We start from the raw sequence: 24,946 nt of genomic DNA on the forward strand, positions 1-24,946 counted from the left end.
CGGCGCTTGAAGCTTGTCTTAATAAAGTTTTCACTCACTCACTCCGCCAACTTTCCCAATCGGCGAAAGCCAGTTTCCATCGATTCCTAATAATCGACCATAGAAACTAAAAACAGATAATTTAACCCTTCGTCCTAAGGTTAAACGGCAATATTCCTGTGCTGTGGAGTCGAAATCGTTTAGAGGCGCCCATTTTATGTTGCCACACGCGGTTGTGTGTGCGCGCGTGTGCGCGCGTGCATGATGAAAAATGAAAGACAGAAAATGATCAGTTGTCCGTATTAGCAGCAAACGTGTTTAGAAAATCGTTATTTGGCGTGTTTCATTTAGACATACCAAGAACACCTCGAGCGCACGTGAGCCCGTGCCTCGCGGCGACCGCGCTGAAGTTACATAGAACAAGAAAATGCAGTGCGCTCCTGTGCGCGTCAGGTGCGCGTGCCTCGCGGGCGCCGCCTAGCGTCCCCGCCCCACGTTTGTCAAGCCAGTCATACGCAATTAGGGGATTGGCTAAGATTGGCCAAAATTTAGCTCGAGCGTTCGCCGTATTCGTTACAACACTGCCTCGGAACAAGAAAGAGCCCATTCGCCGTCATTGTGGCAACCCTTACTCCGAACGAGAAAGACGCGTCTGGGTGCATTCATTAATGGTTTTTTTTTACGCAGGCGTGAGACCCTTGATTCTAGAGTGTAGCAGGAAGGCGTATCGAAGACGGGATCTGAACGACACCCTGCTGCGCGACACTACCTCCTGCATACAATTCCCTTTCCTTGCCAGCCAAAGTTCCATCTGCAGCGGCGTGCTCTTCGGCGCAGTATGTGCAGCAAACACTTTCGGAATCGCATCGAGTCCTTACGTGACCATAAGTACAGCACTGGCTGCACGCTGCCACGTAAACATTTTCCTTTATGGGACATGACGTCCGTCCAACCAATAGACGGTCCTTTTTTTTTTTTCAAGATGTTGCACACAGAAGGCGAAACTTCCACGATAAGTACGTTGTTGCCCGTGCGGTCTTTGAAATAAGTCCTGTTTTTGAAGTCTTCTTCTGGGATCTCTAATCCATTTCGAGCATTGATGTTTTCAAAGTTTCAAAGTTTATTTAAAAAAATGCAATAATGTGCGATTACATGATGCAAGTATACAAGAGAGGAGGTCCCAAGGTAAGAAACCACGGGCGGGACCTCCTACGCTTCTACACCATAAAGAGCGAGCGTACAAAAGGACATAGTTGGAAGTTAGCAATCCATTAGCACGTAACGGTAAAAAGAAAATCAGTGGCGATACAGAAACATCTCAAAAGCACACAATAGCAAATTATACAAAGAATATGGCTCAACTGTATAAACTGTGCTGAGTAGGCCGGGAACAATGCTTGGGTCAACTCCACTGACCTTAAACTGGGGAAGGCGACGTGGAGGGCGGGTGGCTTTGATTGCAACTTTCAATTGTACATTTCCTTCAGTGGCCTTTTCCAAATTATCAATGGATCCGAGGTCTGCAGATATCACTGTGAGCCCTGAACGGTTCTGGATAAGTTTCACCTGTTTGATGCCAATTTTTGATGGATCATTTTCGAAAGTCGCTTTTAGCAATGAGATAGTTTCGGGGGCGGAATGCACAGAATAAGGAAGCAACGGATTAATGTGCAGTACATGGTTCGAATCCGAGGGGAAGCTCACGGCATTATCTGGGCGTTGTTGCATGGGCTGAGCAGGAGCAAACGACGGTGCGGGACCCTGAGAGCCCCGAAAAACACTCTGGTGATCTTTTAACAGCGTTCACATAGGACCAACGTGGCGTAGAAGGTTGTTTGGCGGATTCACACCCTCGGCACACTGTTAGCTGCGAACGAAGTTCGTCAATTGTTCGCTCGGCACGAGAAAGCTTTGTGCGAAGCACCATCAACATTGCCCGAATGTCAAAAAACACTTCCATCGTTCTTTCACGCGAAGGACATGGCACTTTGTGCTTGCTGTCGCTAAGAATATTATTCAGTAGTCTCCCTTTGCCACATAGAAGAGAGGTATCTTCCTCTTTTTCTGTGGATAATCCCTCCAAAAGGTTTGTTGAAGATACCGGAGAACTACCACCGCCAATGGTACTGGCTGAAGCACGTCCCCGCGGGGAATTGTCCCCCTCCAGCTGATGATGAGTATAAAGAGGATTGTCTACTGGTAAAAATTCATGTTCGCGAAAAATCAGAGCGCTGTCGCCGGCTACAAGCGAGCCTCGAGATGTAGAGCGGAGCGTAGCAGAGCGGCCGGAAGCCATATTATAGTCGGCAAGAGGTCCTGTCGAGACTCCAGATTTGTAGGGAAAAACGTGCTAGGTGAAGTACACTGAGCCAGGACGGGGTCTCTATTTAAGTGTGAACACATTCAGCTTCTGTGCACAGAGATGCTACTTCACAATTTCATAATGACTCGCTGAGGCTTGGTGAAATTGTTAGCGGTAAAAAGGTGCTGATCGGGTGAGCAATTGCCGGCATATCACGCAAGGCTATAGGTCCACCCGTCAATAAACATCACCACCACCACCTACTTCACAATTTACCTGTCGTCTTTTGAAACACGCAACATTGGCTGCTGTGCGGGTAATGCAATGCCTCATACAATCCGAACGACTCTTGAATAGCATCCTTGACTCGTCGACGGGGCAGTTACCTCCAGGAAAGTTCCAAAGACGGCACGAGTGGCCATCAAAAAACCGCCATGATGAACGAATATCTCGCCTGCGCAGCATAGTAACCAAATAGGGTTTTTGTAAAGTCTTACGTTGGCTGATGCAACCACAATAAATATTCCACGCACAGCTTAGTACTGTTTCCAAATAACGTTAGTTCCAAGTTAAGGCAAGTCTCATAGCAAGTGTTTACACCTTCTATGAAATGTTCAAGATTCGCTTTGGGAATTTCATTGCAGCGTAATAATGACATTAGATACAAAATGCTAAATTGAGTGATTGATTTGGCTATATAGCCACGCTAAAATTACATAAGTAGAGCGACACAGTCGAAACAGCTATTTTGGAGTAATTCACTCGGCATGCAATTTGGAGGAATAGGATTTAGATATTAATAATAAGACTCTGATACTCCAACAATACATGAATTGTGCCACACAGTCGAAATCATGGCATAAAAAAGTAGAACAGAGAATCTGGGCCTAACTCAGAAACACTTACGCCCATAGTCAAAATTTTTTTCTTAAGATGTCTGCCTTTTTTATAAAAGCAATGTTATCCCTGTAGGTACCCCGCGGACCACGAATAAAAGCCGCCTGCAGGTGTAGGAAAGATAAAAAATAGGATGTGCAGCCAGCTAACAACAGAGGAAAAGGCAAAACATCTGAAATCTGGGTAATACGTCATACGTAATACGTCATACGGTAATACGTCATATGTCATCTGGGTAATACCCGTTATACCTCGGTGGAACGGGAAGGGTTTCAGTTCTTGAGCCCGTTTTATAAAGCTACGAACCCATCATGATCGTGGAATCATCGTACTTTGGTGTGTCTGCTGCATGAGCTACTGAGAGGCAAAAGACTGGCGAGCAGCGCGATTTAGGGAGCTGGAAGTGCAGGCTGCGGACCTATTTACTCCGTCAGAGATGAACACTCTGGTGGACTACTGCGAGCCTGCCTGCCGACCCAAGGAGGTAGAAAGTAATGATGATGAACAAATATAAGAGCCGCCTGTCACGCATCAAGCACAATTCCAGTCCGAAACTCTCGTAGCGTTCCGTGACGCGCTACCTTTCCTCCTCATTCGCTCCGTAGTCTGCGAGGGGTTCGGACGACAGTCACTGCTTTCTCAAAATGGAGAAGGGGTTGCTCGCGCCCTGCAAAAACATGAAACAGCCAAAGCTCACTGGCTTTTTTGCACCTGAAAAAAAGTTTTGCTTCCCTAAATGCATTGTGTTTTTATTCCTCGCAGTTGTGGAGAAAAGAAAGCTTAACTACACTAGCTTTTCTCAAGTTGTCGCTTATATCGAAATACCGTTTATAACGAAAATTTTCGCCGTCCCGCTGACTTCGTTATAACGAGGGATGACTGTAACTGGCCCCAACAGGCTCCTCTCCAACAACACACCTGCTAAGGATTCCGTCAAGGGAATCTCTTGGGCAGACAGAATACGTCAGAATGGAACTCAGCGCAACCCAACAAGAGCCGAACTGTTGTAAACTGTTTGCAAGTATGGTAGAACTAAAACACAACTTGGAACAACGTGCGCAAATAAACTGCCGAAAATCATTCTATAGTTTTGCAAACAGGCACTGCTTAATATTTTCAGCCAATTTCGGCGATTATCACTGTCAGAGTGCACATCTGATGATTAAAATCATCTTCTGATTCACCATTCATGCCCTGATAATAAAAACAAAACGCTGATGCAGAGTAATTACGAGCGGCACGCCTTCTTCTTTGGTAGCAGCGCGATGACCATGCCCGTTTTCCACACCCAGGTGATGCAAACGCGTGTCAAAGATCACATTTTTGTTGCAGAAATGAAAACAAAACATTTTCTGAGTTCACCCCAAATAGCTTTACGTGTTCCAGGAACGCCTGGGACGCTATGAAAAGGGGCTCTCAAGGTATCGTTCAAACTGTACGATTTTGAATAGGCTCGATAACGAAATATTTCGCGCCAAAAGGAGTTGGCGCTTGTCGCACGCATGGCTGTTGTTGAGGAGAAACCCCCTAGCAAAAATTCTGATAGAAACTTGTATTAGTCTTATACATTTTTGTATTAGGTGTATAAGACATGTATTAGTCTTATACAAACTTGTATCAGTTTTATAAGTTTCATATATAAGTTGTATTAGTCTAATACAAATACACCTATTAGTTTGTATTAGTTTACAAATACTAATAGATCTGATAGACCTGAGTCTAATACGAACTAATAGAGACGTATTGGTTTTAATAGAAACTAATACAAATGAACCCGCAAAGTGCGATTTCCTGAATTTTTATTTTTTCTGGAAAATCACAAGCCAAAAAAGGTTGAAATGATCGCCCTTGAGCAATAATGTTTATTTGGTATATTATTATGAAGCGTTTTGTTCACTAACAAATCTCCGTAAATCTCCAACCAAATTCTTATGCAAAATAGGTCAACTTTTTTTTTCATTTTCGCTCCTAAAAATGCGCTACATTAAGAGCGCTGATGGGAGCTGGGAGTGCTGCGCCAGCGATAAGCCACCTTACCTGACTTAGCGTCACTAAATAAGCTACGCCTTTATTTAGTGACGCTAACCTGACCTAAAGGCCCTTGATCGGCGTTTAAAGCAGATGATGGGATAACAATAAAACTGCGCAAAAGGACGGGACGGAAGAAGAGGACAACAAACCAGGCGCAGGCAACAAACTGCGACAAACCAGGCAACAAACCAGGCAACAAACTGCGCCTGGTTTGTTGTCCTCTTCTTCCGTCCCGTCCTTTTGTGCAGTTTTATTGTTATCATGGAACACCAACTAGCCCAACAACGTGCTTTACTCAGATGATGGGACTTTAACCTGACCGTACCTGCGAGGCTGCAAGAAGAGCAGCAAGAAATCTAACGAAGCCGAAAAAACTGCAACGAAGTCAAGCCAAGCCATGCCAATGGTCTTCGTTGGGTAGCCAAGATGGCGACGGTATCAAAGTGCGGCTGGCGTGTGTGTACGTTCGGGAAGAAGACGGTTAGAAGGAAGCGGCTTCTAGCGTTATTTCACATCAGACGCGTGTGCATCGCGTCATCTAGAAGTGTTGGAGATGTGTCTAACGCCCGTATAACTTTGGCAAGTATGAACCAGGCCGCAGCGCGATCCATCATGGACCCGTCACCTCACGGCTCCGGACATCTTTGCTCTGTCTGCTATGCTGTTTAACGAACGCCTGACATCGAAGAAAGCGTGTGCATCACGTCATCCAGAAGTGTTGGCGCTGTGTCTAGCGCCCGCCGAACATTGACAAATGTGATCCGGGCCGCCGCCCTACCCATCTTTGACCCGTCACTTCGCCGCTTCGGACTCCTTTGTTCATTCTCAACGGAATGCCTCACGAAGAAGAGACTCCATTCTAATCGCGTGTTGCGGAAGGGTGAATGCCGTTTTGAAGTTGCATCGAAATGGGAATGGTGTTCAATCTGCCATTAATGCGCTCGATATGTACCTACGGCTGGACCGTACAGGTTTGACGAGCTTTTCTGATTGCATGCTGCAGCTATTTTGTGGATTCGCATTGCAATTTATTCATTCGTTCTTAATCAGGTTACGAACTTATGTAACATTAAATTATTCAGCCAGATTTCTGTCAGCCAGAGGAATTTGCCTGTGTACCCTGATAATAAAATGTGTTGCCATGTTTCATTGCTTTGTTCGAACTTGCACTGGCTCTGATAGAACTAGTACACTCTGGTCGACCTATCAGACTAATACAGTCTGATAGACCTACCAGACTAATACACACTGATAGACCTAATAGACTAATACAGACTAATAGACCTAATAGACTAATACAGACTGATAGGACTAATAGGCTGATACAAACTGATAGACCTAATAGACTAATACAGACTGATAGGTCTATTAGTGGCAATAAGCATATACGTGTATTAGAATTTGTATCAGAATTTTTGCTAGGGCCAGCATTTGATAGACGGTGTAAAATGTGGGCGATCGTGCCATGATGACGGCCAGCCCCTTACGATGAAGGGAATGATGAGGCATATCGACGGCCTTTTGGTATAACAATGTTTTCGGAGAACAACCAGTATTTGAGACTCATGTTCATCCTATGACACCCTATGGTTACTGCAAACCCGTAAGCCGTGTCGTCTGCTAACATCATTCACATAAAAAAACGGCCGACTAAGTTAGATGGCGCCACCAAATGACCGAAATTCAGTGCAGCAGTTAGTCCAGGCACATACGGACATTCAAGAATTTCCCTCAATCACGATGGAAATAACGATGATGGAGAGCTTTCTGAAAGAGATTTCTTTCCTCTATGCTTACAATGCATACGGAGGTTCTCGCGAAGGCGTACCAAAATGCGGCGGGACTGGGTACGGCCGTAGTCTACTTTGTTTTAAAAACATGTGGCTACTGAGATCCTAACCAGCGTGTTTTTCCAGCTGTCTCCTTAAGAAACATTTGTGACTGTGTCTCCCCTTTAAAGAAACCTGCCTCAGGCGTGATACGCCGCGCCTGGAAGGCACAACTCCGTAGTTTCACGGACATGTGCGCATCGGACGCAGCGGTGCAGGTTGGCCCGGAGACCGGAGATCCATACTGTCAAGCCGCGCGGAGCCACATTCTAGCCACCTTACCACCGTTGTCGAACGGTCGTCGTGCAGTGGTTGGAGCTGCCGTTGTGTGTGACATGTTCGTGCAATGCGCCACGGAGGACACCCGTGTCGAAGTGTTCTCCGAGGTGTTCTCGCGACCTTGGAACATCTGATGACAACAAACAATGCGTGAGTATGCAGGGTTGTTTAATAAAACGGAGTGAGATTGCGGCTGCGGGAATAAAGTCCGCTTGAATGGCCATTCTGCAGTGCTGAGCTAGAAACGTTACCGGACTATTTAATCCCGGGTCGTCACGGCGGGCGGCATCCGTGTTGTGGATCGGTAGTGGCATGTAGGCCCTGTAGCTTGCAGCTTTAAAACTAGCTTGTCGGTAAAATGTGTCTTTGAATGGTTTTCGACGCTGCCGGCGGCCTTGCGCTTGCAATGTTGTTACTGGCACCGAACGAAAGTGTGACCTGACCGCTTCCAGAAGCGTGCAGGGGGGTTAAAAGAAATACGAACAACGAAGCACACAGCCTCCGACGCGTGCCACCCCGTCTGGCTGCACTGTCAGTAAACTGCGCGCGTGCGTAGTTCTTTCAGAACATTTGATAATGTGGCGTACTGTTAGTGGAAATGCTAGATAAAGAAGCGACGCCGGTCACTTATTTTTAGACGTCTTTTTATGCTCTGTTGCCACTTAGCATTCTGTTATCTACTACATCCGGGAGCCCAGCGCGCAGCAGGCTAGTTGCAGCTAGCATAATGCCCTTCAACGATCATCCTGCTCAGTGGTGACGCAGCGTGAAAAGGCGCCTCCGAAGAAACGACTGGCGTTTTTTCTTGATCAAGCATTTCCCATAAACATTAGCCACACTCTCAAACTCTCTCGAAGAAGTGCGCATGCGCGCAGTTTACTGACTTTGCAACCAGATGGTGCGGCATGCGTCAGAGGCTGTGCGCTCCGTTGTTGGCAATTCTTTTAATTCCCCCTGTGTTTTATCTTCATAATGCGGGCTGTGGCGCAGGAATCGAGGAACGGCAAGAAGTCTGTGCTTCTCAGAGACACTGTGAGACATGCTGGCATTGTTTTGCGTAAACATTGTTAAAATGGGTGGTAAGAGGGTCAGAAGGAGCTACTTGGGATGAGCTTCGGTGTAGTTGAGCTAATCAGTACGAAGGAGTCAGAGAGATTTGAGCAATTTTTCGCGCTTGTTTGTGAAAGTTTGCTTGGGACAGGATAAACGAACAGAGTCGACGGGGATTACCGATCCAAGGTTTGCTGTTTTCTAACCTGTTTCGGTGGCTGTGTGGTTTAAACACGTTTCAGCTGGTTGACAATGTGGTGAAAGAATCCGCTTCCAGCGAAATGGTTGCGTTTTAATGAGAATGCAAAAAAAATGCCTGTGGGTGGTTGTTTGTGAAGAATGTACAAATGTCTGGGGTAACCATGTGCAACGACGCGATATGTGAAAAATTACATTGGCCATCGGGGGCGACGACAAGTTGTCACTGTCACTTGCGTTTGGCTGGACAGAAGCAGCCCACAAGTGAGCGACAACGATGAAGGTAATTTGCAGCAGTTTATTAATTCTTCCAACTCGTAGTTGCCACCCATACTACCTGTTTGCTGTAACGATTGAGTTACATTTTTCACGTCGCTGTCGGTGCATGTTTTTCACCCCTTAAGAGTTTTCATATCTTTCACGGCCTCCTGGTTGCTCTGTTGCCGCGACAGGCCAGAATTGCTGGCCAAGTGCCAAAGACGGTGCTAAACATTGCCTAATCTCTGTGGTTGGTTGAAGCCCAGAATGCATCGTTCTTGTTTTGCGTTTGTCCAACTAATTTATACACATTTTTTGGTCGCAAAAGTTGAATAGGAAAGGTTCCCTCATCCCATCCTCGTCAGTTTGGGTGCGTCACCTGTGGCGACACTGGCAGGTGTGGAGGGTGTCGTTTTACGGTTGGTGAGCACATTCTGTGGTTCAAGTTGTCCAGGAACAAACAGAAGCCAAATTAGACACGCCAACGTCAGATGGAGGCACATGCCGTGTACCTGTCCTAAAGATCTCAAAGATATATCATCCAATAGTGCTTGTTTTTCCACTGCCAATTGTTCGTAGGGAAATAAGGCGTGCAATATTTGCACAAAGCAGTTGATGAAACGGCCTGTCCTCCTGCAGGGCGTTCAGATCTTAATTCTAGTATCTGCATTGTCAGATGGCCCAATAAAATTTTCACATCGACGTCCTTTCCTGAGCACTCCACCTTGGCTTTCTGTAGCCCTGCATCAAATGAGCACTTCACCAAATAACTCGTAGAGGTGGCTCAGTTGCTATGGCATTGTGCTGCTGAGGCCAAGGACGCGGTTTCGATTCCCTACTGCGGCTGCTGATTTTCAGAATCAGGCGAAAAGCTAAAGTGTTGGCTTGTTGAGATTTTGGTGCACGTTAAAGATCTCCAGGGGGTCAAAATTAATCCGAAGCCATCCACTACAGTGCGTCCCACAGCCCAGGTGTAGCGTCGGCGTTATAAACCCCCCCGAAATGTCAAATTCTGCAATTCACAGCATGTAGACGTGGAGTTGTGTAAGGCTTGAGCACAGTGAAGGCAGAATCTCAAATTGGGAAAAGGGCTCTGGCTTCTCTTTAATGCTGAAATGCTCATAAGCCAAACAGGTTGCTCGGCATCTATGCAGGTGTAAGTACCCACTCTTGGGGCTGGTGGCACATCAGGTGCAGTTTGAAACGAGGCGCTTCCGGGGCAACTTTGTACGCACTTCTCTGCGCTGTGAACGAGGGCCTGCTTCGCTGGTGTGTGTTGTGATGCAGGTCCTGTCATCACTTCTTCACGCTGCCAGTGAATGCGATACCTTTTCAAAGGGATTGGCGTTGACAGTTGCTTGTGTTTGCTGTGCAGAACCTTCCAGCCGATCCGGTGATGACGTCCTGATGCGAGCAGCTACCCGGCAGAGGCAAGTTGTACAGACCCTGGACATTCCGTCGCAGTGAGACGGTGGTGAGTTGGAACTGGGGATCTACAGGGAATGCTGGTTTGAAACAGCAGTGCTGTGCTGGTGCCTCAACTAAGGGTGGCGCTGAGGTCCCCTTGGAGATGCATGCTGACCAGAGCCCCGCAATGTTCACCATTTGCAAAACTCCACTTTTGAATCCGGGTTTTGCAATCACCCCTGAAGGCAAGGGTACTGGAACAGCACGTGGGGGGACAGTTGGACTTTGCTATGCATTTACTTACCAGAAGGACTCAAATAATGAACGCTTGCTTTTTAAACTAGAAAACAATAAATGGGGGATTGATTTCTTAGGTTTCGTGGCTTTCCTTTCACAACTTAATGGCAGCGGCTGCAAGCGTCTGAGTACTACAATCTTCTGCGGACAGATTACGGGGTAGTCAACTTCGCCCATGCCTGTCCCTGGTGCAGGGGGCTAACTGCTCACCGGTTTTTGATACACAGGGCCTGTGGGGAGTTTCGCAACTGGTATGCCGTATTTTCGCGTGTGTAACCCGCCCCTGCATATAATCTGCTGCACCCCCACTTTCAGCTTGTTGGAAAAGAAAAAAAAAAAAATCCTCGCATATTATCCGCACATCCGATACAGGAAAGGCTACACCAAAGCTACTCCTCAAGCAACACATCGTGTACTATGTAAACAGAAAAAGCGTGTAAGAATACACTAACTGCAAGGCACGAGTCACAATTCACTAATTACATTCAGTGGTTAGAGTGCGCTTGTCCTTGTTTTTTTCTCCTTGTCCTTGTATGCTTCGCTCAATCGCTGCCATGGAAGGCTGTCAGTGTTTCTGCATACACGCTTCACGGCACAATGCGCATACCCGTGAAGCTGCACTAAAGGAAAAACCGTGCGTATTTTGGTGTGGGTTATGTGCGTGAAAATATGGTATATCGAGTAACTCTGCTTCTTCTAGTACAGGTGTCAGGGAGAAGGGGGAAGGGGGGCAGCCTGGGGAATTTGGTGCACGTCAATACGTTTGTTGAATGCAGGTGGCCTCTCAAGAGCAGCCTTCTTTCATGTGGAGCATAATCCTTGAGGCTTCCGTATTGAGGTGCACGCGCTTCGTGCAGGAATGCAGAGATACGAAGTCCCTTTTTCGGAAAAGGTGCTGAGGTCAATAGTGGTGTCTACACATCACAAAGTGAGCATGTGAAAACAGGAACTTCTCCCTCGTGGTGAACACTTGCTGGCACAGTGATGTAACCCCGTACCCCTTCCCTCCTCTCCCAGGGTTGTCGTCGTTAGGGCATAGTCACACTGGATTTGTTCCTCTGGTGACACTACCTCTTTCCCCCGTCTGTACCAGCAGTGCGGAGAGGTGGGAGACTTTCCGGTGGGCTTGCTTGTGCAATGTGAAGCAGTGCTTTCTCAAAGCAGAAAGTAGTTTTGATGTGTGTGTAAAACAATTGGCGCTGCTTGCACTAGTGGTGCGAGGCTGGAGAAAGAGCAGAGCTGGCGGCCCCTGGGCAGACCCGGTTGTTGCACCTCGCATTTATGTCTGAACTTTCCGCTGAAAGTTCTCCATGACTCACAGGCCTGGATTGCTTTGTCCGCAGCCTTTCGCATCTCTCTCAAAATGGGCTGCGTCAGCATGCGCTAGGTCTTGTTGCCAACTCCAAAAAGCCGGAGCCCATGCTATGAACCCAAAGGAAAGGTTGTGCGCCCGGAATGCAATGATAGCTCAATCAGGTCGACGCCGATTTCATGACGGGGGGGGGACCTATGTTCGGTTGCGACCACAGGAAGCGTTAAATTTATTTTAATTTTTTTTCCAACTGGCTGCACCTGATTGTAACGCACCGCTGCTAACCCTGTACCCCTCGGGACTTTGGAATTTCCTAGTGGTTAGGTCGCCGGTTTCACAGCATAAAGGTGCCGGGTTCAATTCCCGGGACCTCCCTAACCACATTTTTTTCTCGAGGCTTCAATGTTTTTGGGTGCGATGGACGGTCAATGCTTGGCCTGAACAGCTCCACTGTGAAGGGCGGATGGAGAGCAAGACCGACTAAAAATGGGATTTTTTTCATTATACTGCCAAAATAGCTTAGCACTCTTCAAGAACGTCCCCGCAAAGTAGCATCCTCGGGGCCTACCCAAGAAAAAGAATGGTGCAAAGTTTCTTGTGATGCACAGTGGTTATTTACATTGTTATTTTTTCTTTAGAAATGCGTGATAATGTCTATTTTTATGATTACTGTACTTACAAATATAGTGCATAGGCACTTGAAGTTTTCTGTAGTTCACTGGATGCAGCAATAGCGCTGCGTCAGTTAAAATAGCATTGCACATGCATTACAAAGTGCTTGTTTATGTCAGCTTGGTTGCATATCATTCTGTTTGTGCGCACGTAATTGTTTTCTTTTTCGACCTATTTTTCGATATTTTCAGCCTGAATCCACTGTGCTAGCAGCATTTCTCAGAATCCGCACGAGAAACGACAATCTGAAAATGAAACAAATAATTTGAAGTGTTTCTCGAAACACCAATTCCGCTGAGGAAAGGAACATTTTCTCTTCAACTAATTGAGTTTCTGAAACCATTTCCTTGTGAGTTCTTTATCACTGCTATATACACATTCTCATTTGGAACAAGCAAGTTCTCACCAAAATTTCTTTTCTTATTCAAACACTTTTTTCTCTCAAAAATGAATAAAATTGGGCTATGTATGTATTTTTAAAAATTGACGGTTATGGCCAACCATTATTCCGCCTCAGAACCTGCACAGAAATTTAACCTGCACAGAAAATGTTTTAGCCCTGTGCCTGTAAAAACATTTCTGAAAATATTCGTTAAGCCGAGAAAAAGCTAAAAGACTGGATTTTTATTTAAATAACTATTTAATATTTCTGTATAATATTTCATACACGGTTAGTGGATATTTATGATACATGCCCCCGAAGTTGCAAGTTGATTGCTCAAAAGCAGCGAAGTTAGCCGTAGACGTAGTTCGACACCTACGTCCTCTATCCATCCCCTCTTTAAAAAAAACGCAGCTGTGGCAGCTTTGCGCTGCCTTGGCAGGGGTTCTCCGCCTGCACTCAAATGGGCCCAGCAACCAGGCTCCCTCCCCTTCCTTCACAAGGGCTGCACTGCAAGAGCTGCAGGAATTGCCTGCAGAGAACGGTCTCTTGGGGTTTGCTGAGGGTCATGCTTTTAGTTCACGCTTTGCTTTTGTCGTCATTTTTTTTTAACACGTCCATGAAGACAAAACACAACTTTCTGCACTTTGAAAGAAATAGCCCTTAACTCATGCAGCTTCATTCCAGCCACAAGAGACGGCTCCGAAATGAAAAAGAAAAAAAAAGCGAGAAATATTGAAAACCTTTCAAACTTCCCACTAGAGTGACGTAATGTGGGGCAGCACTAAAACACGGTTATTAATGTTTGAACAAACTGGTACAATGGTGTGTTTAATAATACAATTGAGTGGAAGTGGAGGTCCCACTATAATCACCGTGGTATGTTTATTGGTGTTGGCTAAGGTGAGCGGCTTGGAATTGCACCAACAAGATTCTGCGACGTTAAACGAAATTAGCCGGAAAGTGGTTGGGAAGTTGCCACTGCGTCTTACGTTATCTTCGACAGCTGGAATATTTGTTTCAAGTTTGGGACGAAATTGGCTTCATTGTTATCGTGACAAAGCGCTCTTTTTGATGAAGCTCTTTGGGCTTCATGGCCCCTTTAACTGCAGCTGCACAGCTCATATTGATTCATGGCAAGGCACCAGGATACAGGCGGCATTGGAACGGCCAACCAGCACATAAGCAAATTCTCGTGAGTGATTTTGCAAAATGGCGGAACCAGACAATGGGTGGAATGCATCTTTCCACCTTAAGCGCGCCTCCAACCACATGTACACCTCTTTCCCTTGTGAGCCCAAATAGTTTGTGCACCGTATAAAAGACAGCACTCAGCTGTCATACTCTCACGTAGCCAGAGACGATGCAGTTTTCTTGAAGGAACAAAGTTTATTGGAGCGAACTTGTGCTCCACTATGAAGTCAAGGAATGGACAAGCAGCCGAAGGAGCAGTCAACAAAAGGTGTCAGCCAGTCGAATGCAGCAGCATTTGCCCGGCGGGCATTTATCTTTCCTAGAAACCATTTCCGGAGCCGTCGAACTAGATCGAGAACAGTACCATTATTCTAGTCTAGTGACGACAGGTCGAAGCAGTGCCCCTTTTAAAGTTGCTTCGCTGCAAAAACTGGTAAGACGGCCTCACGCGACCAGACGCTGGCGACAAAACACAAAAGTAAACAAAACAGAAGGCAGTGTTTGCTTCAGTATGCTGTCATCGCATGTTTTAAAAAGCTGGTGACTCTTGCAGCTGCAATTCTAGCGGTGTGATAATTATGTGAGGGAAAAAGCATTACAGTCTGTGAATGCCAGTGGTGGGGGTGCATGCATTACGCTAGCAAGTGAATACGGTACTTTTCTTTTGTTATCCTGTGTAAAAGCAGGAGTCTGCGGTCACCGCGCACGGCCTGCTTGCTTTATGAGGAGTCTAATGCGGGGATTCTTGTTCGACCAGGAAGACCACCGTGCTGTCAGGCTCCTATCCCCATGCCATGGAGTCAGCATTGCAGCAGGAGCGGTGGAGAACTGGACCTGACCCCAGCTGCCGAGGGAGCCACCACGTCCGACTGCCCTTCACTTGGGCAGTGGATGCCCTCCTGTTTGAGAGACCAGCCGGCCACTTGCAAGCAGACCTTCGGTACCAGTGTCTTCAAGTCTGCTTCCGGGACAAGGTCTCTGCCGCCTGTCAGGTGGGGCTGCTCCGAGCCATCTTGGTCGCTCAGGTACCGGAACGCTATACCAGAAGGCCCTGGCTAAACACCAGGTTGTGGGGACAGTTGTTTCCATGAAGGTGCGATAAAAAAGGGAAGGAAAGTGGGTGTTTGCAGAATTTTGTGTGCGGTGTAAAAATTGGTCTGTTTTCAGTGGGCTGGAAAACACAGGCTAGGGTGTGCATTTTCAGTTGGTTTTATCTTCTGGCATTTCAGTGGAAGGGGGACTGTGCCCGTCTTAGCTTTCTTTTTTTGTAACAAACAGTAGCAAAGAGCTGGGGTTTCCGGAAGGCCACCTGAAGGGGTTTCAAAAACGGATGCTGTTGCTGTCAAAGTCCTTTGTTGTTCGTACGGCTAGCGTAAAAGAAGTCAGAGTGATGTCCAGAGAGTTATAGGATGATTTCACAGTCCTGCCACTTCATAGTTCACACAGCACTGTCACGGTGCCTTGTGGTGTTGCTTTGGCAAGTGTTGGAAAGGGGTCAGATTGAAGGGGCCCGTCTGGCTGTTCCGTTCGCAAGATTCGCCCTACAGTTGGTTTCTTGGAGTCCCTGCGAGATGGTGCAGTGTGGTGTGACATTGTGAAATGCTCCTTGCATGTCTGGGGCGATGGTGGTACTGCGTTGTTTTGCTGCGGCTATCCAGTATTTGCTCTTTGATCCAGATGAGCATGTTGTGGGTTGATAAACTTGCGCGAAAGCAAAACATGGTGTGGGAGTAGCGGTCATCACCTTCAAGGTATAAGTTGTATTCACTGGCGTTGCGCGCATGCTGGCAACCGTGTGTGTCGCCTTGGCAACGGGGACGCGCAGGCTCAGGCAGGGTGGTGGACGCATGAGGCCGTCCCAGCAAGCTTTTCTCTGGGACAGTTCTGTTCTCCGGTGGTGATGCAAAGTTCTCTAGGGCAAGTAGAGCATCACCACACAATGCCATTGCAATAGTTCATATCTGTTGACCGACGCAATGGCCGAGAATCGGGTGCTAACTGCGCAGACACCGGATGCCGGGACCGTTATTTTTTTCGGCAATACGCATGCGGAGACATGGTGGACTGAGTCATGGCGGCTTTCAGTGTTGCCAGGAGAAGAAATCGCCCACTAAACTTTTATGTGAATATACCATCTACACTGTCAGGCAAGAGTGCACAAGATGTTGCAACAGGTTTCTTTATGGGGGGGGGGGGGGGGGGGGGGCTGGTCTTAGACCTATTTCTTTTATTTCTTAACCTGTCCTAATCAAACAAGGTGGTCGTACTGAGTTTTCTGAGCTGATTTCAAATATGCAATTATTTTTCAGCTCCGGCGATTACCGTAAAATTCCGAGCCCCCCCCCCCCCCCCCCCCCCCCCCTCCCTAGCAATTCGGAATTGCCGGCAAAGTGGAGGGGGTGGGCGCTATCCCGGAACGGCACCGAAATTCAAGATGGCGGTGACAATTGTTTTTACGAAAAAAAAGCGCAAGGCGCGTAGTGTTAAACTTTCATTAGGAAGATGAACTTGATTGATTGATTGATTGATTGTAGGGTTTAACGCGCCGATGCAACACAGGTGATGAGGCGCGCCGTAGTGGAGGGCTCCGGATTAATTTAGGCCACCTGGGGATCTTTAACGTGTGCCGAAATCTTTTACACACGGGCGTTTTTGCTTTTCGCCTCCATCAGAAAAGCGGCCGCGGCGGCCGGGAATCGAACCCGCGACCTCGTGCTCAGCAGCGCAACGCCTTAGCCACTGAGCCACCACGACGGGTAGGAAGATGAACTTTATTATGCAAAAGGTGTTACTGTTAGTTACTTTGGAAACCATTGGGAAACTTAGCAGCAAAAAAAAAAAAAAAAAGAAGTTGCAAGAACTGCTGCAAACAAAGTTCGCAGCACTCTGCTGCCCCAGTCTTCGGGTGCCATGGCTTGATCTTACTGCAGTTCGTCACTTTCGAAACCGTCGAAAGACTCCTCAGAGTCTGTAGCAAAAAAGAGTTCGGCGCACTCGGCTTCCAGTCCGCCCCAGTCTTCTGGCGCCACGGCTCCGACATCTGCCAGCCCGCCGTCCTCGGAGCCGTCGAGTGCGTTTGCAATGCCGCACCCCTTGAAGGAGCGCGCCACTGTTTCCTCCGGGACAGCAGCCCACGCCTCGGCAACAAAATCAAGGACCTGCTGCCGCCGCGACGGCTTCTTGAAGTTGCCTTTTGGCGTCCTCTCTTCCTTGCGCATGTATTCCTCCCACAAGCGCCGCAAGGTGGACTTAAACGGCTTGTTCCAGTGTACGTTGGCTGGCTGTAGGATGCTCGTGCACCCCGCAGGCACGTAGAGCACGTCGGTATCGTGCTCCTCGAAAGCGGTTCTTGCAGCTTCAGTTTTGTGGATGGGTGCCTGGTCCAGTACCAGTAACCGCCGCACATCATCGACGTTTAGGCCCCAATCCCTTGAGAGCCACTCCTGCAGCTTTTCCGAACTCATCCACCCGTTCTTAGTGGCAGTGAGATAAACATTTGCTACGAGTGAAAAAAAAAAAAAGTCCGCATTGTGTTAGAACGAACTCTTCAACATTGCGACTCCTCACCCCCATCAAAAAATAAACTTATTCTCACCTGGTATGCGAAGACACGCAAAAGACTTGGCTGAAATTTTTCCGCTTGGTTCCTTGAAGATCACGAACGCCGGGAGCTTGTGGCCGGAGGTGTGTGCAGCTACGGCGACCGTGCAGCCTCGCCGGGCACATCCAGTGCTCGCGATGCGAATGGTGCTTTCGCCGACCACGTTGTTTGTCCTGTTGGCGGGGTTGTGGATGCACACCATCGTCTGATCCATATTGGCGATGTTGTACAGTGTGTAGTCGTTCCGCCATCGCAGGGAGTTCGCGGAAGTCCGGAAAGAGCTTACTGCCTCCGCATGTTCCTCGGGCGTCCTCTGGCTCTCGTTTGTGGCGCGGCGCATTGCAACGCCGAACCGCTGCTTCCACCTGCTTATGTAGTGGCTGGAAGCTACAAAGTTACCCAACTTCATGCTGTTTGCTATTTTCACAGCCTGTTCAGACAGCAGCCGGTTGCTAACGGCGGGTCCCACGCTTCTTTCGTGCTCTAAGAACTCGAACAGCGCATCGTCCACGTACTCGCTGAACACTGGGGCGCCGTTGCTTAGCTTCCGTGGAAGTTTTCCTTTTCTGAAGTTTTGCTGCAGGAGATTGTCGAAATTCTTCTCCCATTCCCGTATGCGCTTTTGGTCGACCTTGAACTGTCGAGAGGTCTGGTGCACGTTTTTTCCGTGCTCTCGGTGCTATCAGATCACCTCGATTTTCTTCGCAACTGTGTAGGAATGCATGACCTACCACCGCCAAAACAAAGAAACAAATGGCGCGTAGTGTTCGGGATGCGAAGTTGAAGTAGGATTGGATTGGATTCTTATACTGGATCCGGCAAGCCAGTTTTGCCTGCGCGCGGTGCGTGATAACTGCGCGGAAGGATGATATGGGAAGGGGGGGGGGGGCTTTCCCGGAACGGCGCAAAAATTTGAAATTAGCACTGAAATGGTGGGGGGGCGCTTGCTCGGGTTGGGGCACTTGCGCGGAATTTTACGGTAGTTCCCGAGATAATTAATGATAATTGTTCATTGTTTTTTAAGGCCCTGATGCAAAAAAATTGACTTGATAAAAAAAAAAATTCTGAATGCAGGGGTATATAGTCCAGTAAATGAAGTGTGCAATGTGAAAAGCATTTTGTAATTCTTGCCTCAGTGATGATTTTATAGCGCATTGAATTTCACATTGGAAGTATGGTCATCAAGCATTGATGAACTTAGCAATATAATTAATTTTTGAAGGCTAAACAGACAAATTTACATGAAAGGTTGCATTCTCTTAACATTCAGGTTCCTGTTCAGGTTCCTGTTCCTGTTGCTGGACAGTGGCCACGGCGGGTTCGGGTGAAAACGGAGACCCGGACTCTACCAAACACATTTATTGAATAACTAAAATGTACAAAAACACGCTGGCTATATCTGATTCCGCTTACATGAAAAATAGAAAGGTCGGTCAGGCTTACCCGGGCTGGGGATACTCCAACAAAGGGACCCTGGTCGATGGAGCGGGGGTGGCCTACTTCTGCCTCCTTCGGTGGTCCGAACCCGAGAAAGCGTCCCCTCGGGGTTTTTTGGCGGAAAAAACAGAAGCCGACCACCACCCCCACTTCCTCCACTCCCTCGACGGACAGCAGCGCGTCCCCGCGGGCTACGCGGCGCACGGGAAAACGAAGCAGCCATGTCTCGCCTCCTGCCGCTCATGCATGCGGGACCGCTTTGGAGGAATGCGGGAATAATTGAGCATTCCCACAATGAGTGGCGGCAAATGGTGCCTATGCTTGGGGGCAGGCTCTCCTTTGGCTGCGGCTGCATTCTGGCGGCACCAGGAGTCGGGGCCCGTGGGGCACAGGCTGTGATTGGCCTCGCTGTCATTAGTTGTTATGTGCTGGTACGTTGCCATCACAGCGTTGTGTGTTGCCTCAACATTCCCTTTGTGCGACTTCAGTGCCCACCCATAGTAGGACGTCAGCTGTGAGTTTGCCTTTGCCACCAAGGCTCTCTGATCTGCTGCCTCTGTGATTGCCAATCGCAGTGCGCAGAGACGTTTCTCGACATGGTTGGCGCAGTCCTCCTTTTGATGTAGCCATACAGATTAGACTCCAGCAGTGCAAGGTACATGCGGCTGTCGACATCCGAAAGCACGGTCGTGTACCGAAGGCCGTGTATCTCGAGGGACCTTTGGAAGATAGTCCAGCCAGCACTTCCATCTTGCCAGCCTTCTTGTCGGTGTTCTTCTGCAGCAGTGGCTGTCTTTCCATGACGGATCAGATGGATCGTTATCCTTGGGCCCTCGCTCGCATCCATCGCAGAAGTTGCTGTATACAACATATTCAAGGATGAGCCCCAAAGAAAGCTCAATTACTGCGCCCACGCCGATGTGCGAGCGATGACTGCATGTCACCCACAATCTGTTGAAAGAAATTGCAATGTTCCTGGTGTTGTCAATGTTCAGGTTGCGGTACAACTGCCGAGCCGAATCCGCACTCTGTTTCAACACTTTTTGGGCTGCGCGAGCCACCACGGGCGTTAACTTTTCTTTCATGTAACATTGCCACGTTTTTTTGTGCATACCTCGATGAGAGATATTCATCGCCGCGAAGATGTTGTTCAACGCAACTTGACAGTTCCCTGTGCTTTGCATCGCGCGCGTGGCATGGACGTTCACGGCGAAAGGGTTTATCTTTTAAGTGCCGCTTGCGCAAGGCGAGCTCCACGTTGACGCGATATCACCGCAGTTCGCACACTTGATTATCAGTTTGACAAAAAGGCGATATTCCCGATCACCTTTGGTAATCTGAACGTTGCCTCCGCACGTTTTACACTTCACAGGCAGCAATAGTTCGTTCACGGACTCCAAACTTGCAACAGTGAAGGTGTTGTCAGCAGGCGCGCGAGCTGCGTCCTTACTTCTGTCTAAAAAGTCACACTTTCTTTTCGTTGCTGCAGTAGTCTCGAGCTCCTGGATCTTTTCTCCTGCACGTTTTTTGTTTGCGAGCAACTTTGAGGGCTGCAGCATCCTCGTATCACGGTGGATGCGTCCACTGCATGACGCCGTCGACTTCGTCGCCGGGCTGGTTAGCCTGTTTCGACGCCGTCGGCTCCGTCGCTTGCAGCTGGCTCCCTCTCGTCATCGGAGCATTCATGTGGCGCAGGCTTTCTCTTGAAGTTGTTATGCCGCCAATTCTTCATCTTTTGGCCAAATTTGTGGTGCGAATGGAACTTTTTGGCCGACCCTGGCATTATCGCGCATTTGACTACAATGGGTCACAGCTCGGCCAAACGGCAACTTCGGCGTTTCGGGCGCGTCTCCCGGCCGCCACTGGGCCCAGCAGACGATGTGAGGCCAGTTCCGCCAATGGGGTGGTTCCTTCTAGTCACATGCGTGCTGCGGCCAATAGCATCGTGTATTTCGGGTTCTGTTGGTTTTTTTTTTTTCCGTGACCAATGAGCAAACGCAAATGGCAGTGGCGGAAATTTGAAGCCGGGAAAAGTGCTCTTTGAAATGAGCCCAACATGGCTGCAATCGGAGCAGATGAACGGCAGCAGCAGTACGCTGCAGAAAACACCAGATTTTTGCATATTTTCCTGCGCGAATTCACCCTGCACGTATTATAAAATGTGGAATTACCGTATATTTACTAATTTTTGGCACGTGAAACTTCGCACACACAGAAAATGATAGTTGGACATTCGAAAAAGCCCATTTTCGTAAAAGTGATTTTTTGTCATTTTTTTCGGCCCAAAGACCCGTCTGCCCCCTTAACATGAACTGGGGGAAATGCTTTGCAGGGTGTCAATGGAAACAGGTTTGTGGGGCTTCGGAGTGATGTCGGTGTGCTTCCATTGTGATGGTAGGGTGCCATCCTCATGCTTGTTGGCGACGAATCTCGAAGCTGTTTTCTCAACCTTTTTTAACCAGCATATGTGGACAAATGAAAGCTTCAGTTCAGTGTGACAAAACTATCATGAAGTGACACCTGGGGACACATAATAACTGCCGTATTTTCCGGTGTATAAGACGCACCTTTGTAAAAGAGCTCGAAAACACTGTTATACAGTCGATCCCGGATATAACGAACTCCAAGGGGATCGTAAAATAGTTCGATATATCGATAATTCGAAATATAAAATATGCCTACCTGAAGCTTACCTGAATACTCCGCACATCACTGAGAGCTTTCGGAGATCGTGACAAGCGGTTTGTAACCGACTTGTTCTCCAAAGCACGGAAAATACGAAACACAGCGCAACGACCACGGCCATTTATTTGGCATGAAAAAAGTCCGTGAGCTTGGACTGCTTCTTCTTTTGCGCCATGAAGTTCATTAAACTGTCTTCAAGTTTGCTGACGCTGTCCAAATGCGAAAGTCCGGCGCCTTCCATTGCGCCGCAACAGCGGCGAATCACGCTGAACGCCGACGCAAGCTCAGCTGCAGTAGGCGGGTGGATATCTTCATCGGAGTCGCTTGTTGCCGCTTCTTCGGCAGCGGCAATTGCGATGTCCGCCACGATCTCCGCATCGGTGAGATCCGCCACAGCCTGCGCGTCATCGTCAGCACTTAAAAAATCGCGCGCTGTTGCGCCATCTTGGATGGCACCTGGGAATGCCGCCAGCGCCTGAAATTCACAGTCGAAGCACTCAACGCCGTCGTCTTCGGTGTCCGAACACGCCTCGTCAGGAGTCACCACACAGCCCGCTTTGCGGAAGCAGTTTACGACTGTGGTTTGTTTCACGTCGTTCCAAGCGCCTGTCAGCATCTGTGCAGCTCCAAGAAGGTCAACTTTGAGTTCGATTCCCAAACGAAGGTTCGTCAGGAGCCTCTGCACCAGTCGTCGCCTGTACCCAAGCTTGAAGGCTTTGATAATGCCTTGGTCGAGAGGCTGCAGCTTCGCCGTAGTGTTGGCCGGCAAAAATTTCACGGTGATGTTTTTCAGTTGGATGGCGACGTGGTGGGCCGAACAATTGTCGAGAAGGAGACAGACTTGGCGGCCGGACTTCTCCAGCTCGGTATCCCATGCCCGGAGCCACTCCGTGAACAGATCGCGTGTCATCCACGCTTTTTTGTTGGATGCGTAGCGCACCGAGAGACCTCTTGCGTTCTTGAAGCAGCGTGGCGATCTGCTCTTGCCGATAACGAACGGCTGAAGTTTGCACGAGCCGTCCATATTTGCAGCGAGCAAAATGGAGATGCGCACCTTGCTCATTTTTCCGCCATGGCATTTGCTGCCCTTGAAGTCCAACGTCTTGCTTGGCAGCATCTGCCAAAACAGGGCAGTTTCGTCGGCATTAAATATTTGCGACGGCGAAAAGCTGTTGCAAATGTCTGGCCATTCGTCGGACAGCCACTTCTCAATGCTGTTGTTGCTGCTGGTTGCCCCGCTTTCACCCGAGAGGGTCATCCCGACGATGTCGTAGCGATTTTTAAAGCGTTGCTGCCATCCTGTGCCACCAGTGAAGTTGTCTTCACCTAGCGCGGTTGCAAACCACTTTGCCTTTTCCATGAGCATTGGGCCGTCAACAGGAATGTTTTTTGCCCGAGTCTCCAAGAACCAGGCGTACAGGGCTTTCTCAACCTTATCGTATTCCGGTGCACGCACGCGACACGCTCCAGAACGGCCGCACTGCGCTGCCTTCGCCTTCACATCAGCTTTGTGGCGCAGTATTGTGCTTAAGGTGCTCCGAGGAATTCCGAATTCCTTGGCAACCGACGACTTCTTTTCGCCGGCCTCCACCCGTCGAATGATATCTGCCTTCGTTGAGAAATCCAACTTCTTACGTTTTTTTGCGTCCATGGCTCCGAAACGCGTGACCCGGCGCCGCAAAAACAAAACAAACACGCACCACACTTCACGAGTTTCCCGACGGAGCAACCACTGCCACTGGCCAAGCGGCGAGAGCGGACCACTCCGCCGCTCAAGCAAACAGGCTCAAGCGCGCAGAAACTGGATTTTCCTTCCTCCTCAACTGTCTCTCGCCCGCAATCTCTCGCCCGCGTTCTTTACTACGCGGCTGAGGCGTCCAAGGTCACTCTAGCGACGCGACGGAGCCTCTCTCTCACCGAGCGCGGGAGCGCGCACGAGAACTCGTCGCCGGAACCTTCCCAGGAGGAGCGGCGAAGCGCACTTGCAGGGGCGCTTGACGCGCGGGAGTGTTCGAAATACGCATGTGGCGGTGACCGGGAGTTCGATACACGCGTACAACAGCGCTATACTTTTGCATGGGATTTCCAAGGGGATGTTTAGACTGTTCGATATATACAATAATTCGATATATCCGGGTTCGTTATATCCGGGATCGACTGTAAATGTAACAAAGAGGTTTTAAAATAAAACTATACTAAAGCGCAAGTTGCAGATAGAAATTACCGAGTTTTGACAGCGACAAGTGCACTGAATAGCTCGTGACACAGCAGACGCCATGGCAGCAGACGCCATGGCAGCAGACGCCTTCGACTATATGATCAAGCCAAGCTATCAGTAGCCGCTTCAAGCCAGTAGTAGCCTCAAAGCTTGTAAACAAGTCAGGACGCCATTTTGCTCTTTTATTCGGTGTGGTTGGAGTCCAAACTCTATGTGAATTCCCTCCTGCAAGATTTTCATTCTCAGTGCTTCTAAAGGGGGCGCCCCCGTGAACGTTTGCCCAGTGGGTGGTGGTGGATGCTTGGGCAGCGATCCCGAAGCCATGGTGGCAGCATCGCCCTGCAAGGGCTGCGTTTGTAATGCTCTTTACGGCACTGAAAATGCCGACCTTTTCAAGTGTGTAAGTGGGAAAACTTGAATACCACCCCCTGTGAGGACAGCAGTTTCTCAGTGTGCATGTCGTCTCGGTCCAAATAAATATCTTTGTGTGCAGACAGTTCATGAGTCTGCTTTGCTGAAAGGTATTAATAGAAATACACTTTTTTTTTACTCTCTATACTGCACCCTCGCCTTAGAATCGTGACCGCCTTATAATCGAATATGGTAATATGTAGGGGGGAAAAAAAAATTACGGGAGAAATATTGCACAACCATGAAAACATCCCGCATAACTGCAGGAGAAACACTTTATTCCTGGAAGCCTTCAGATGCACTCTTGAAAAGTTCGGCGAGCTCTACCGGCAGCAACGCCGGCTTCCTCTTCTGAATCGCTGCTGCCGCTGCTTTTGTCGAGTTCATGCTGCCCGGGCACTGAAGCTGGAAGGCCTGCCTTGCGGAACCCTGCAGTTACCGTGGCCTCTGATACCGCACACCAGGCATCGCGAACCCGCTTTGCAACTTCACTGAACGAAGCACGCC

At 48.6% G+C, this 24,946-nt stretch overlaps 1 long non-coding RNA gene across 1 annotated transcript; it reads left to right on the forward strand.

The window, feature by feature from the left end:
* The first annotated feature begins 7,087 nt into the window (after positions 1-7,087).
* On the forward strand, positions 7,088-11,357 carry LOC144148761 (uncharacterized). Its single transcript, XR_013318053.1, has 3 exons — positions 7,088-7,467; positions 10,199-10,297; positions 11,304-11,357. It is a non-coding gene; the product is annotated as an uncharacterized LOC144148761 (long non-coding RNA).
* The last annotated feature ends 13,589 nt before the right edge of the window (positions 11,358-24,946 follow it).

This window comes from Haemaphysalis longicornis, unplaced genomic scaffold, assembly GCF_048455015.1.
Source record: "Haemaphysalis longicornis isolate Haplotype H1 unplaced genomic scaffold, Haemaphysalis longicornis Haplotype H1 scaffold_8, whole genome shotgun sequence".
Lineage (NCBI taxonomy): Eukaryota > Metazoa > Arthropoda > Arachnida > Ixodida > Ixodidae > Haemaphysalis > Haemaphysalis longicornis.